Below are 14,308 nucleotides of genomic sequence, written 5' to 3' on the forward strand. Positions count from 1 at the left end.
CCACTGAGATATAAGCTTAGGAAACCATACTACATTATTCAGGGTCATCATCTCTGAAGCAGTGCTTGGTAAGTCAAGAACTGGGGTACTGAGAATGAAGCCAAAGCTTTAATAGACGTCCAAAGGACTTAGAGAAGCCATCATCCAGGTATTCCTGGCAAATGAACATGATCACAGCTTAAAATTCAGCCTGAATGAGGCTCCAGCCAGCAAAGCTGAAGGAACAGGGTTGACGAGCTCTCAGGATCTATCTCATTATTCTCTTTCAAATACTGGAAATGAAGCTTTGGGATTTAGTTAAGCTTTGTCTCATCAGGACATGGTCTTATTTTGGTATAATTATTCTTTACTTCTAGATTGGAAATGTGACATCTGGCTCTGGACATGCTTTATCTTTTTTTCTTGCAAGTATGCAAGTTTTTAAAATATTTCACTGGGGCTTAGTATGGATTTTATATTAAGATTTGTTAACTAATAAATAATATTGTCTTAGCATAAACTTTATAGAATGGGGTAAAGCTGATATTTTAATGATTTTAGCCTAAATGCAAATATATGGATATTTATGAACATTTATGTTAAATAATTATTTATAATTCAAAAAATATGAAGCACATCATTATATTGGTCAATGGAATGAGGTTTTGGGAAAACAATGATGCTAATCACATAATCTAAAGCTAATTTTGTAAAAAAATAGTTTTGCAACTACATTTAATCTATTTATTCTTTTTTGTTTCTGAAAAACAGTGAAGATAATTTTATTATACCAATTAGAAAAGCATGTTGAATGTGGTATTAGGTCAGCCTGAATGTGTCTACTTGCAACAATAAATGAATTTGGGTAGCTAATAGGAAAAACAACATAGACTCTTACACCTTAGCATTTGGCTGTATTTAGTTTAATTTTTTTTCTGTTGGGATTTAGATAGATGAAAAGTGAGTAGTCCCTTTATTTATGGGTCCTACCTTGCATCCTCCAACTCTTCCCTCTTTTCTCTCTCCGTCTTAGAATCATGACTTTCTACAATCTCTACTGTTACATAAACACAAACACACATACACACACACACACACACACACACACACACACACACACAGAGAGAGAGAGAGAGAGAGAGAGAGAGAGAGAGAGAGAGAGAGAGAGAGAGAATCTTCTGAATCTATTCATTGATTCTCATATGCACATGTTTAGGGCTAATCATATGGAATTGGGTAACTATCTTGCAGCAAGTGTCCAATTTCTCTGGCTCTTACAAACTTTCCCCCCCTTATCAATGACGTTCCATGAGCTTTAGGTATACAGATTGTGCTGTTGATATACCAGTCGCAGAAGGGCACTCCATGATCATTTATTCTTCATGTTTTGACTCCTTGTGACTACGTGTAAGCCAGCATTTGCTGGAAAAGAAGCCTCTTTGATGAAGAGGGAGAGCTATACTTATCTATGAGTTTGAGACTGCGTTGCTCTAGAAAAGTCAGTGGTAAGTTTCCCTCTGGGTTCTATGAGTTTACCACACACAGTTGCTAGTTTATGAGACTAGATGTCAACTGCCACCTATTGAATGGGCCTTAATTACAATGGGCCTGGGTACTTGTTACTGGAAATGTAACTGCCACTATTAAACCCTTGGGTATATCTTTTCCTTGATATTATTGTGGTTTGCAGGCTCAAACTAAAGACTCTTTTAGGTGAGTGTCAGCATGAACTTCTGGAATGTAGCCAACTATCTCATAATATCCACAATAAATGTACATAGTCATTGATATATTACTATACAAAATTCAGGGAGAAAAATATTCTCAATATTGATATTGAATTAGAACATTTCACAGGATCTTTTTGGTGTGAAGAAGTTGTTTTGTTTATAATGATTACTTAAGTTTCAAGGTGTTCCTTCTCAAACACTAAGAACTGAAGAAACATATTTGTTTAAATCATTTAATTCTGACCTCTGTTAAAAATTTTTCTTGAACTATTTGAAATAGAGAATAATTTTCTATGTTAATATCAAAGCTGTTCTTTCCTCTCAATTAAGTCAAATGCTGGGTGTGTTTTTTGATGTTTGGAAGGCAGAATATGTACTCATAAAGGAACAGCTAAGTCTAGCTCAGGGGCAGAGCACTGCTTTAACATGTTCTTGATTTAAGTCTAAGATTAGAATTTTTTAAAAGAAAAAAATATGAACTCAGAATTTTAGTCAGGGATTGGGGAACTGATATCATGCTGTAACTTCAGAGACACTGTTACTGAAGGACATTGAATTCTTGGCCACGGTCCTATGGTCTTATAATCAATTGCTCTGTTAAGTGTTCTTTACAGCTGGATGCTAAAGCTTATGCTGCCTTAGTTAAATATAACTCGATTTTTCTCTGTATTGGAAATACCATGAAAGAACCACTGGTCCCTCCTCTGGGCTTGTTTCTCGTGGCTTCTAAAGCTGTTCAAGGAACACAATTTTTGGAACATTGATGATTATCTTCTGTTTTGTAATGCAAACAAGTTACAAAGATTCTTGAGGTGTTTAAGAAAAACTAGTGTGAAGCTGATCATGTTTTTATGAGTAAAGCTGAAGGAATGGTACATCTATTATTCCAACTTTCACTCTCCCTACAATTACTGAAACTGCTCCAACTAGTATGATAGGTGATGAGAAATGAATTCTAAGAGATAGCACAAATCAATGCCATGTATAGCTATATTTTTCAAAATAGTATAAATAAGAAGATGGTAGTATACAACCAAAGATCAAATCAGAACAAACAAATTTAACAGTATAAAGGTAGAGCACACAAAATTATCTATACTCCTTGTGTTCTGTATCACTTAAGAGGGCCAATATTTTCAAAAGAGTGAACATTCATCAGGCAAAATGCCAGGGTACTTATTTTGGACAAGGTTTAGGGAAACCTGACCCCAGGATGCTGCTGAGTTTTTCTGGCATGAGCACTTGGAAAGCAGTTAACTCCACACAGGCAATTATGAAAAGCCATATGTTTTAATATTTAGGCAAACTAGGGTTGGGGCTCAAGTCCTGATATCACCTTGAGAGAGCTGCTTGGTGGAATACGGGCATGTATTGAAGAGAAGAGGAGTGTCATTCTACTTTTGTGCTTTGGTATCTTACACATATTCATAGGGAATTAAAATTAAAGCCAATGTTTGATTAAAATTGTCAGTGTATGTGGCAGTACATGAACACAAATCCAAACCTTCACATTTACCAAGTACTGGAACTATTTAGACAAAATATGGGAAAATAAACAAACTGACTTTTTAAAGTATTAAAAGTAGCTTATAGTATGGGATACTTGCAATGACTTTTCATTCCTGATGCCCTTAGGTTCGCAGGTAAACTGCTTACAATTACTGTTTTGTTATTTTTCTCATATTTTTTGAAACTTTTATACAATATGTCTCATCATATTCACCCCTCTCCCTATTCCTCCCCGATGTATCCCCTTTTCCCTACCACCAAAATTTGAATCCTTCTTTCTTCTTTTAACTCATCAAGTGTACTTTGTGCTGTTCATATCCTTTTGGGTTTGTGTCCTTCAGTTGGGGCCACTTAACCCACCAAGGGCCATATCCTTAACAAAAACTGCTTTTATCTCTATTAATTGCTACCACCTATCAAAAGCTTTTTAACGAAGGGTGGAACATCCTCTTTCCAGGTTCAAAATTGGTCTAAACAGACTCTGCACAGACATTGTGCATGTTATCTCAACTGCCGTTAATTAGGAGAAGCAACTTCCCTGTTGTGTCCAGACAACACTGTTAACTTGTAACCATTCACTACCTATGGCTCTTATAATCCCCCCTCCCACACACACACCTTTTGTAATAACCCCTGAGCCTTAGGGAAATGGCATGTGATCAGTTAAGGGGACATTAGCTGATGTCCCCTTAACTGATGAATGTTCAACAGCATTTATTTATGTGGATCAATGATGAATCTCTGTGTTAATAGTTATCTATTGATAAAAGTAGCTTCTCTGGTATGGGTGGATCATTTCCCTTTCTACATGCAATGTTGTCATTAGGAGTTGCTTCAGTACCGTATCCATTGAACAGAGCAATTGTGGTACAGCTCCTCTAAGAACTATGACATACTTAGCCACAGAATTTAGCCACAGATTCTTGGTACTAAGAATGGTGGTAAGTATGAGTTTCAATTTGTAAAGCTGGCCTTAAATTAAATCAGGAAGTGGCTGGTTATTCCAATTTCATTTGTGCCACTATTGCACAAGTGGACCTGTATTGCCAGGCCACTTATTGTTGTAGCCTGCAGGGTTTGGGTTCACACATAGATCCTTAGCCTGGATCCCCCTAACTGCTTATTCTCCTTATCCCCCTTTCTTTTTTTTTTTTTTTTTTTTTTGGTTTTTTCGAGACAGGGTTTCTCTGTATAGTCCTGGCTGTCCTGGAACTCACTTTGTAGACCAGGCTGGCCTCGAACTCAGAAATCCGCCTGCCTCTGCCTCCCGAGTGCTGGGATTAAAGGCGTGCGCCACCACGCCCGGCTTCTTATCCCCCTTTCTTAACATTCTCCATTTCCTCTTTTTCTTAAATGTCTTAAACGTCTCCTTATCTCCTTTTTAGCACTTTTTAGCACTGTTTACCCCCCCCTTTTTGCTTAGACCATTTATCCCCCTTTTATTACAGGCCCTTTCCCCCTCCCCCCCTTTTTCCTAGAGAACTTTCATAGGAAACTTTTTTTTTTTTAGAAATTAGAAATAAAGCCTAAAAGGGTTTTCTAAAGTGTCCCTTTTTCTTCCTGCAACTTAAACCAGCAGGCTGAAAGTTGGTGTTGCTCAGTTCCTGTAGAGATAGAACAAAGGCTACTTACTTAATTTGTGCTGTTTTAAGATGAGATGCTAAACAGATTCTCACCTCAGAGGAACTCAGAAGACAAGTCAGCTACTAAAACAAAGTGATTTAAACTTAAAGTAGGTAAATATTTTATTATTTTACAACACCCCCGAAATATCTCATAAGACCAAGTCTTACCCTGCCAATGCTCTTTCCCCTCTGCTGCCTCAAGAAAAAACAAACAAGAAAGAAGACAAGCTGGGGCTGGACCCTGACAAGGAAAATGTGAAGTGTTCTTATTCCTAACAGCTTTAAATCAATTCTATGGAACAATCACTGCAGGTCTCCTATATATTCAAGTAAATACTATGAGTTATTCCTAGTTATCAACTTGACTACATCTAGAATGAAGTACAATGAAAAAATAGAGGGCACATCTCTGATCCAGATCTTGAGACTGGAAGACACAGGATTCTGACTTGGATCTTAACATGCAATGACATACTTTTGATCCAGATTTTGAGGCATAGTGGCCATGAAAAGCTTAGGTCCAGGCATGGGCTTTTAATCCCAGAAGACAGAAGCAAGCAGATCTGAGTTGCAGGACAGCCTGGGACAGAGCAAGTTCCAAATTAAGGCATGGTGGTATGCACCTTTAATCTGGATCATATCTTCTGCTGGAGGCCTACATAAGTACAATGCAAGAAGGAAGGCTCACTCTTCTTTTTGTGCTTGTACATTTGTTGACAGCACATCTGTTGGAACATAATTCATCAGTATTCCAGCTTATACAAAAGGCCAGCTGAGGCACGTAGCCTCGAGGGATTGAGAAACTACTAGATTTTTTGACTTCTCATTCACAGATGCCCATTGTTGGGTTATATGAGGGTTTGAATATGCTTGTCTCAAGGAGTAGGCCTATTAGGAGGTATGACTTTGTGGGGGTAGGTGTAGCCTTGTGGGAGGAAGAATGCCACTGAACAGGTGGACTTTTAGAACCTCCTCCTAGCTGCCTGAAAGTCAGTTTTCTCCTGTTTGGAATGAGATGTAGAATTCTCAGTTCCTCTAGCACTATGCGTGACTGGATGCTGCCATTCTTTCCCCCACGATGATTGTGACTGAAACTCAGAACCTGTAAGCCAGCCCCAATTATATGTTGTCTTTTATAAGAGTTGCTGTGGTCATAGGGTCTCTTCACAGCTATGGAGATCCTAAGACAAATACTATAAGCTACTTTATAGATTATCTTGCACAATTTTGAAAACTGTGTTTTATTTAATAACACAATAACAGCAATTAATCCTATTACTAGCTGAAGAGAAACTCATCATTGTATTCTCAGGTGTTCATACATCTTTTGTCTAAAATAGAGAACATTTTGAGGAAGATTCTTTTTTAATAAAGTCCTCATACAGTTTCCTTTAAATAATAAAAGTGGTTATTGTTACTGAAAAAGAAGTTCCTTTAAGTTTCTATTTGTCCTGAGTGACTGGTAAACGTCTAGCTCAGTCCTACACTGTAACTTGACCTCTCTAGCCTTTGTTCTATGAGGAGCTACTGAGATGTAGATGCCATCTTAAAAGCTTCTCCCTGCGCCCAGCCAATTCTCTCTGCGTCTATAACTGTGTGTCTGGAAAAAGAAGATAAATAGCTGCTCTCTCTGTGCCTGCTGCTCCCTACAATTAATGTCAAGTTAACAGTTATTATTTGATGAGCTAAGAGCCAAATGTTAAAATGAGTCAAGTATATTTTCTTATAATAATAGATTGTCCTATCTGTCCATTATTTTGAAGACATCATATAGAACTGCAGCTTCTAGTTGCATTGTAAAATCGGAAAAGCCAATGCCTTACTCTAATACAGTCTTAAAAATGATGATATTCATATCACTTCTAGTTTTATAAATTGAGAATCTGCACCAAGAATTGTTTCACAAATAAATATGTATCATTTGGCTTGATATCTGGCATGTTTGGGAAATATGGAAATGATTGAAAATATCTAGGGCTAATCACAATCTGGTATTCTGGATGTATGCTCAGTATCAGCTCTGCAATGAATAGTCATAAAATAAAAGTCACAGCACATTACAGTTGATATTACTACCAAGGGGAAAGTCACACCAATTAAAAAGGAAAACATACCTTTACCTCTTTAGTAGGTTTAGAATCGAACATACTCTATATTATTTAGTATCTGAATATTTTAAAAATGAAAGAGTGGCTAAGGAGATAGGATATTCAGTGAGGTGCTGGCTGTGCAGTCATGAAGACTTAGTTCAGATCTCAAGCCCCTAATGAAAAAAAGAGTTGTGATTATATATACATCTACAACTTTACAGTTGTAGCACAGGTGGACACAGGCACTCTAAGTCAGTCTAGCCAGTCCATAGGACTCAGAGTCAGTCTAAGACCCTGTCTCAAGAGATAAAGCAGACATCTCATATTGGCCTCTATCCTCCACATAGAAAAATGCACAAGAATATGTGTACACTACAGAAACATATACAAAGGGAAAGAGCAATTATTGATACCAAACACATTTTATTATTTATTCATTTATTAATTTATTTATTGAGACAGGTTATTACTCTGTGGACAAGGGTAGTCTCAAAGTCATGATAATCCTCCTGTCTCAGTCTTCAGGGATACCATATGTCACATGGTCACCATATCAGGCTTTATAAACAATAGTTTTTGCTATTTGTCATTTTTTTTTTGGAGTACTGAGGATTAATGCCAGACCACACACAAATTAGTGAACCATTTTGATTATAGGATGTTTTACTGTGGTGAGTTTATACATACTGAGTTAACCTGTCTATTTTTATAACCTGTGGAGTCAGAGATAAAGCAGGACCTTGAAGTTTTTATATCAGGCCCTAAGTTCATTTACTTGTTAAAGTGTTTCATTTGGGTCTATTACTTAAACCAGCAACCCTCTTTTTTTTTTTTTTGGAAAAAATAATGAAACTATTTAATTGACATATTAAAATGATATTTAAAAATATTCAAATATGGTGATAAAATGCTATGGATAGTATATGTGACTTGCTAAGCTTATTCACAGCCTACATATGATCCTAGGAACCTCTAAAGAGGCAACTCCAAAATCATTGACACAGGAGACCAGAGATTAAAGCATCCAAAGACTTCTATTAGCTTTTTACAGTATATATTGAAGGGAATCAAAACACAGCCCAACATAACACACAGCTCCCACACATCAGAAGGTGGGTGGGGGAAGAAATATTTTAAAATACACAGAACTTTCTGTTCTTTCTAGCCAGCCTGGGCTGCTTTCAGCAGAAACAATTATTCCAGTTCCCAGGTTAAAGGTTTCATGATCTCATTTTTTTTTTTTTTGAGTTAAGAATTCTTTACTAGGTATTAGTTCAGGCAGATGCCCAGGTTCTGCAATCCCCTCTCCCTATAGGTCACAGTGAGCAGGTTTCTTCAGAAGAGCCTGTGGGGCTGAGAGTGCTGAGCCCCAGGGTCAGAAGCAGAACTGGAAAGCCTCCAATACATGCTGCTTCCATGTTTCCAGGCTGGGCAGCAGGGAGGACAGGCCCATGACGTGCCAGGGCTCTCCGTCAGACACCATGGAGGTTTGGTAGGACAGCAGCTGTACACCCGCCTCTGCAGAAGGCCGATCATAGTGGGCAGCATCGCAGGGTTGGAGGGCTGAGCCCAGAATATGAGCAGGGGTTGGCTCCTGCGTAGTGGCACCTCTGGTCTGAAGACAGCTCCGTTGAGCATCTGCAGCATTGGTGTGGTACCCTGGACCAAGCCCACAGCTTGGTAGGGGGCACCTGCCAGGGCCACAGTCAGGAGGCATTCCCCGCTGCCCTGCTCCCCTGGACCCCCAGGGCTGTGGGAGGTGGTGACATTGAGGCCAGCTTCTTTCACCAGTAGCTTAGCGTTCACCAAGTTCATGTCTGCCTGCTTAGATGCTTCTCTCAGAAGGCCGACAATGACTGCAGAGCTCAGGAAGGTCCCAGCATTCTTCAGAGATGTTCCTTATGTAACCACCTAGATGGTCCCTTTAGGGGAGCCAGCCCAGGCGTGCATCAGCGTGCCCAATGCTTCTACCAGACCAATACAAGGCTTGGTATGTGTAGAGAAGGCACTGGTGAGGGCCTGGGCGTTCACGACGTCTGTTAGAGATTTCCCCTTCACCATGTCCACAAACTGGACTGTGATTTCCTCCCCACAGCAGCTCTGGGCTTCCTTGGTGCTGGCACCCAGGTGGGGACAGCTGATGACATTCTCGTGGTCCACTAAGGTCCGGTCCCGTGGTGGCTCTTCTGTAAACACATCCAGTGCCAGCACACTGACCAGACTGCAGGGCACGCAGCAGGGCACCTTCATCCACAATGCCTCCTCGAGCACAGTTCACCACTCGCACGCCTTTCTTGCACTGAGCAAAGATGATGCCATTCAGTAAGCCTGTGGTGGAGGGCAGGAGTGGGGTATGGACAGTTGTGAAGTCACAGAGAGGCCAGATCTCCAGCGGCAGCTGCTGAACACCAAAGGAGGCCGCGACTTCAGGAGAGATGATGGGGTCATAGCCTACAGTCTTCATTCCAAAGGACTGCATTCGGGTGGCCACCTCTCTTCCGATTCTGCCGAGGCCAAGAATTCCCAGTGTCTTCCTGTTCAGTTCTGTCCCCATGAACTTCTTCCGGTCCCATTTGCCATCTTTCATCGAAGCTGTCGCCTGGGGAATCTGCCTGGCCAGGCGCATGATCATCCCTCAGGCGAGTTCCACAGCACCGAGGCTGTTCCCGTTGGGGGTGTTCATGAGTAGGATGCCCTTCCTCGTGGCAGCCTCCAGATCCACATTGTCCATGCCTGTGCCAGCCCTGCCCACCACCTGGAGCTTCTCTGCTGCATTGATGACATCAGCAGTGACTTTAGTAGCTGACCGGACAATGAGGCCTTCACAGTCCTGGAGTTCAGCTATCAGCTCCTCCTTGCTCAAGTTCTGCTTCTCCACCACCTGCAGCCCTCCATCTTGCAGGATCTTCCGGCAGCAGGGGTACAGGCTGTCACTGATAAGTACTTTGCGTAGATTTGCGAAGGCCATTGCTAGAGTCAGGCCTTAGAATCAGTTGCTCTGGGTGGGCAGAAGCACTTAATTCAGGAAACTGCAGGCAGGGCTGGCTCCGGTGACTGGGCTCATGATCTCTTTAAATCAGATTCTAACTGATTAAGACAACTGACAAAGAGGTACCAGAAAAGGTGCTCATCATAAAAACAAAAATCCAAAGCATGAGCTGAGACTCAAGCTGTTTTACAGGCCAACGAGCATGACATAGTATAGGCACTGTCTTTCTGAAGAGCCCAAGCTCAAGACATAACAACAAGAAATGATCAGTTGGGATGCATCCAGTGTGAATACCACACAGAAAAGGAAAAGCAAAGCAAAGAAACACTAAGGATGGATAAAAATCCATCCTTGTAAGCTACTGCTCCAACAGAGAACTGATATCTGGAATACATGTACTCAAAAAAAAAAAAAAACCCCACAAAAACAACAAATAATATAATTGATAAATGGGCAAATTGACTGAAGAAAGACATTTACCACCCTCAGTACAGAGTTAATATTTAGTACATAAGAACTCAATATGAAGCAACAAACAAAAATTTCCACTCAAATACTATGATTTCTAGGTTGACAATTGATCCAAACAGGCATATCTTCAGAGAAAACTTAATAGGTATGTGAAGAAGAATATTCCCAATCATCAGAAAAATGGAATTCAAACAAGCATTATCACCTCAGCCTACTAAAAATAGCAATTATAAAAAATGTCTATGTGTGACAAGGAGGTAGAGAAAAGGGAGGCATTTACAGAGTGTTAGAAAAAAAGTTAGTCTGCACAGTCTTTATGGAAAACAGTATGAAACATTCCTTAAAAATGAAACCGCCATATAATTCAGAAAACACATTGTTTGGGTTTATTTGCCAAAAATTTAAATCAGTATATCAAGATATTCAATATCATGTTCCCTGCAGAACTATACTGAGAATGGCTAAAGAACTATAACATATTTACACCATGGAATACTAGTCAATCACACAAAGAACAATGTCCCATCACTTACAGAGCTGAAGTAAGTGAATTAATCCAAGTACAGAAAGGTCAATAGCACACTATCTCAACTACACGTGTATAGAATCTAAAAACCTTGAACACATAGAATTTGAGAAAAGAAGAATAAAGAGCCAATATATATTATTAGTTAGGTGAACTATGTTTTGAGTGTTGTTACTTCACAGTCAGTTCTTAATAGGTACAATAGTGCACTGTTCATTTCAAAAAGCTTATAAAGACATCCTTCTTTGGGGTCTAGACCACTAAGTATAATTCTTACCCATCTTCAAGGAAGTGTCTGTTGCAATGGACAGAAACCATTACAGAAAGCCACAACTAATCAAAATACAGTTGTGGAGCCTGGTCCCAATGAATACAACTCTCATACCTAGGGCCCAGGGATCATTGCTGAGGAGAGGTGGAACAATTATAGGATCCAGAAGAATAGGGGCTTGCTGTGATACTGTGTGTTCTAATGATGTCAGAAATTGCACACATAAAATCTCACCAACATGATTGCCTAAACAAAAGTTGAACAAGCATGGTAATCAGCATGCTCTCTTGGACCAGAAAAAGCCCACAAGGTCTCAAGTGTATTCAAAGAACTACAGGTAACTAAAGAATGTGGAAAGCAAGACAAATGACTTGCCCTAAGGAAGAACATACCAACTGGTTATCTAACACCAAATGTCCAGCTTCAAAATATAAACAAGTAATAATACACAGACTGCACAGGTTGTACTTATGTTTTTATGGAGTGTGTGTGTGTGCGTGTGTCAATTAATGTAAAGGGGAATACTTCTGAAAAAAAGCAAGGATGGATATATTAAAGCATTTAAAGGGAGGAAAGGGAAGAGGGAAATACTGCAATTATAATCTCAAAAATAAAATAATGAAAATAATTAAACATTTTTATAAAGCTATAAGGGGTTTTGAACATTTCACTCAAAAGCATAAATGTTTTAGGAGACAGACTCTTATTTTCACACTAAAAAAAAAAAAAATCATAGATGTATTGAAATGCCCGTGGTAACAATGGTACAATGTAACCTATGGTTTAGATTGTTTACATTGCTTTACATAATGTACATTTTTATATTTCAATTTTAAAATGTTTTAAAACTCTCACACTTAATTGATTAACATACTAGTAAAGGAAATTAGATAACTGTAAAATGCTATTTTGACATAAAGTAACAATTTAATATTGTTAAATATGGCATTAAGTAACGCTTTAACTTTAAATGGGAAATGACTGAAGAAAAAGGACATGAATTTAAAAGAGAACAGGCATATGGGAGAATTTGGAGTAAGGAAAGAGTGGTGCAATTATATAATTATATTATAATCTAAAGTAACAATTATTATAAAAGAATTAGTATACAAAATCAGGTCATTGGGGAAGAGCTGGGTAGATCTGAGAGGACATGAATATAAGTAAAATACATTGTATGAAAGACTTACATTTTTAAAGTTTTGAAAAAAACAATGAAGACTCAAAGTCAAATGTCATTCCATGGCCTGGAACTCATAGTTGATATTGTTGATGGTGCTAAGAATCTGGGGTAAACCTACGGCTATTCTTTTGCTAAATGAATAATGTACTCATATGACTCCTAATGATACATTGCTATAAGCATAATTCAGTAAATCACTCTACAATCAAGAGGCTTCTTCTTGTAGCCGAAGAGATTTAACACAGAAACCCACAACTGGACAACATGGTGAGAGTGAGGGTGCTCATCTCCGAAGGAGATGGATTTATCACATCCCTCCCCTCCAGGCACAAAGATTAGTGTGAAAGAGGAAGGAGAAAGATTGAAGAACTAGTGGAGATCAATTGTAAGGAAACAGTAGTTTCCAGACAAAACAGGGTGAATGCACATATAAACTCACGAAGACTGTCACAGCAAGCAGACAGACCTGCAGCAGCTGAAGCAAGAGAATATTCCAGCACAGCTAACGGGATGTAGGCACAGGATTCCATCCTTAGCCAAGGACTTATTTGCAAATGATAGCAGATGTGTGGGAGAAAAATTAGTTCTTTTCAAGGAAGTGACTCTGGTCATATCCATCAAATTCCTAGGCAAGCCTTATTTTCAAGAATAGTTGGCCAACATTTTTCAGTGGCTATTTTTCTTTGATATTTGCATTTGTTTTTAAGAAAGAAAAATATACGAAGTTGGGTGGGGAGGAAGTGGAGATGATTTGAGAGAGTAGAAAGATTATGATCAAAATATACTATTTGAATGAAAAATATCAAACAAATAAAGTTTATAACATCAGAGAGTTTATGAAACTATACTAGTAAATTATATGTTGAATACATTTTTAATTCAATTTTATTTATTGCACATGTACACATGTGTATGCATGTGCCATAGCATGCTTTTGGAGGTTGGTCAAAGACAGCATCTAGGAGAAGAATCTCTTCTTCTGTCATGTGGCCCCTGGAAACTGAACTAAGATCGTCAGATTTTGTACCAGGTATACCTACCTGATGAGCCATCTTCCTGGCACAAGTTGAACAATTTATAAATTGTTATCTGGTTTTAAATTTTAAATTGCTACCCAGTTTAGAATTTCCTTGTTCTTTATTCTACAAGCCAGAAGTTGCATCTCGTGGATGTAAGAGACTGAAAAGCATCTGCTCCTTTCACTCTGTGCTGTTCCTGATGGGAGCTCAAGATTAATTTTTTTCTAGCAGGATATTGCGCATTCTGATGTTCATTAAATCAGATAGTCTAACACACAAGCCCTAGTAATAATTGAATTCTGTTAAGACTCTATCAAAGATTGCCATCAACTGCTATTCTAAATATACTAACACATATAGCATCATATCCTTTAGTTGGAGAATGAGGTAATAAGCTGGGTGACCACTGATAAACCTACTGAGAAAATGATATGACAGAAGGTGGCTTTTATAGCCCATTTTCAAGCCAGGCCCTTATTGGTAACAGGGTAATAAGGCTTTCTGTGGCCTAGCAACCTGCTCTATTTTGATCACAGTTTCAGGTATTTGACATCTGTGTTTATTCTGTCAATAAATAACACATAGTCTTTCTTTACCATTTAGATTTCTACATCTTTTTCTCAAAGCATTTTCCTTTTTCTCCTTAATTTATGCCTATGTAAGAGCTCCAGAGTAATGGATATCAAACATTGTTACTTTTCCCCTTATTCTTCTTGTTTAACCAGTAGTTTCCTGAAACCTTAAGTCATCTGCACCAGATCAGGAAGTAACTTTGAAAGGACACAGAGCTATAAAGCTATTAGGCCAAGAAAAAAAATCTCTGCAGCCAGATAGTATGAGGGGACTTTGTGGAAGCAATTAGCAATTACTGGCTGGGCAAACACTCTTAAGAAGGGTGAAACCCCAAAGGCATTAT

The 14,308-nt window shown here is 38.8% G+C and overlaps 1 protein-coding gene and 1 pseudogene across 3 annotated transcripts in view; both read right to left on the reverse strand.

Annotated features, from left to right (window-relative positions):
- Pclo (piccolo presynaptic cytomatrix protein) overlaps positions 1 to 14,308 on the reverse strand; it is a 359,262-nt gene that overhangs the window by 233,838 nt on the left and 111,116 nt on the right. The gene's annotated exons all lie outside the window — the stretch shown is intronic.
- On the reverse strand, positions 8,230 to 9,916 carry LOC110294194 (D-3-phosphoglycerate dehydrogenase pseudogene; annotated as a pseudogene).

This window comes from Mus caroli, unplaced genomic scaffold (assembly GCF_978045245.1).
Source record: "Mus caroli unplaced genomic scaffold, Mus_caroli_1 scaffold_4, whole genome shotgun sequence".
In the NCBI taxonomy this organism is placed as follows: domain Eukaryota; kingdom Metazoa; phylum Chordata; class Mammalia; order Rodentia; family Muridae; genus Mus; species Mus caroli.